At 41.2% G+C, this 2,500-nt stretch overlaps 1 non-coding gene across 1 annotated transcript; it reads left to right on the forward strand.

Moving 5' to 3' along the window:
* The first annotated feature begins 975 nt into the window (after nt 1-975).
* Nucleotides 976-1,094, forward strand: LOC129449428 (5S ribosomal RNA). The gene has a single exon (XR_008646161.1). It is a non-coding gene; the product is annotated as a 5S ribosomal RNA (ribosomal RNA).
* The last annotated feature ends 1,406 nt before the right edge of the window (nt 1,095-2,500 follow it).

Genomic DNA, 2,500 nt, shown 5'->3' on the forward strand with positions numbered 1-2,500 from the left:
CGTTCCTGTGTGAGTTTTGCGTGTTTCTGTCTCTTTCCAGCGATCGGTACCTGCATTCTTCTCAAATCCGTTCATTGGCTGTTTCTGGGGAATCCCGATGACGTCATTCATACCTATACCAATCCCGTTACACGGAATTATGCGAAGCCCATCGCCGTCCCGTTCGCCAGCTTTTTTTGTTTTGTTTTTTGCTGAAATAATGTACCCCATTTTGTTCTGTCGTTCAAACAGTCTCAGTACATTATTGTTTGTGTTTTTTAAAGCTTCGGAACGCCTATTTGTTCTCCCCTGTCCTCTTGTTTGTTACTTTCTCCCCTCGGATGTCTTGTTTGTTTGTTCGTTGGGAGAGCCGGACAGGTATGGATGTCACGTGACGTAGGCTACACTGTGCCTTCACGTGGAATTTATAGCTGCCAAATAGAGCGTGTGCCACCCGCTGTACGTTTTGTGATTTTGTTAGCCGGAGTAGGTTAGTTAGGGCGTTGCTGACGCTGAAGATTTATCTATAATTGTTTTCTTTTGTAGATGGAGAGCTTACGTATAGCTAGAGTGTGTCCTGGTATTTTCTTGGCTTTTTATGTGGCACGGCTCTTGTCCCTTCTCCCCTCACAACTGTGCACGTGTTCGCTTTCTATGAATAAATATTGTTCCCACTACCCCTTTCACTGGACTTAAGCCCTGCACCTGTATTTGTGTATAATAAACCACTTGGCATCGTAGACGTCTGTTGCGTCCGGGTCTTCTTTGTCCATAACACATACTCCTCCGGACAAAACATTAATAAAACATGCCTGTCATTGCCCTGCTTCCCTGGGTCGTAACTTTTATTTAATGTAGTTTTAATGTTTTACTTTACGTTTATTTATTTATTTATTTATTTATTTAATTAATTAATTAATCTATGTATTTAAATATCTTTTAGTTTTTATACACGTATGGGCATTGTTTAAGAGGCTCGTTTTGACAGCGTCTCTCGCTTACGGCCATACCACCCTGAGCACGCCCGATCTCGTCCGATCTCGGAAGCTAAGCAGGGTCGGGCCTGGTTAGTACTTGGATGGGAGACCGCCTGGGAATACCAGGTGCTGTAAGCTTTTGTCTTTGTCACTTTTCTCCTTTTTACTTCGTTCGCCGCATTTGCTTTCCGGATTCTGCATTGGTTTGTCTTTTCTCCGTCTGTGCGCCAGTCAGAGGATCCGCTCAGTCTCGTCTTTACCCCCCTCCTCCGGCAGGGGGCGGTCAGAGGCTTCCTTTTGGGCTTTTTGCTCAGTGCCCACAGCAGCACGGGGCAGAGGAGCGGTCATTAACAGAGCGCTGCCTGTGTTGCAGGGGATTTGACGCCATTCACGTGTAAGAACGAGCGTATGTGCTGCATGGTCTGTTCTTTCAAGGGCAAAAGTTAGTTAATTTAACCCACCCCCATTCGTTTGCTCCTCTGTAAAGGACAGCGGCTGGGTTAACGAGACACTGCATAAATCATAAGCAGTTGTTAACACCATTACAACGTGCACTCTTTACAAAGCTGTCAAATATTTTTGCGTATCTGTTATTATCACTATTTAGCAAAGACTTTTCATTTTCTATGAATGAATGCTGTGACTAAAAGCTGGCATGGTTTTTATCTATCTATCTATCTATCTATCTATCTATCTATCTATCTATCTATCTATCTATCTATCTATCTATCTATCTATCTATCTATCTATCTATCTATCTATCTATCTATAAACATTTATTCAGTTTTTTACTTGATACATTTATTTATTTATTTATTTATTTATGTATTTGATTTACACAATCATTTATTATTAATTCATTTATTTCTATTTATTAAATTGTCGATTTATTTATTTTTAGTAATTTAATTTATTTTCTATTTAATTATTTATTGATATTTATTGTTACGTTCCTGTGTGAGTTTTGCGTGTTTCTGTCTCTTTCCAGCGATCGGTACCTGCATTCTTCTCAAATCCGTTCATTGGCTGTTTCTGGGGAATCCCGATGACGTCATTCATACCTATACCAATCCCGTTACACGGAATTATGCGAAGCCCATCGCCGTCCCGTTCGCCAGCTTTTTTTGTTTTGTTTTTTGCTGAAATAATGTACCCCATTTTGTTCTGTCGTTCAAACAGTCTCAGTACATTATTGTTTGTGTTTTTTAAAGCTTCGGAACGCCTATTTGTTCTCCCCTGTCCTCTTGTTTGTTACTTTCTCCCCTCGGATGTCTTGTTTGTTTGTTCGTTGGGAGAGCCGGACAGGTATGGATGTCACGTGACGTAGGCTACACTATGCCTTCACGTGGAATTTATAGCTGCCAAATAGAGCGTGTGCCACCCGCTGTACGTTTTGTGATTTTGTTAGCCGGAGTAGGTTAGTTAGGGCGTTGCTGACGCTGAAGATTTATCTATAATTGTTTTCTTTTGTAGATGGAGAGCTTACGTATAGCTAGAGTGTGTACTGGTATTTTCTTGGCGTTTTATGTGGCACGGCTCTTGTC

This window comes from Misgurnus anguillicaudatus, chromosome 18 (genome assembly GCF_027580225.2).
Source record: "Misgurnus anguillicaudatus chromosome 18, ASM2758022v2, whole genome shotgun sequence".
Taxonomy (NCBI): Eukaryota; Metazoa; Chordata; class Actinopteri; order Cypriniformes; family Cobitidae; genus Misgurnus; species Misgurnus anguillicaudatus.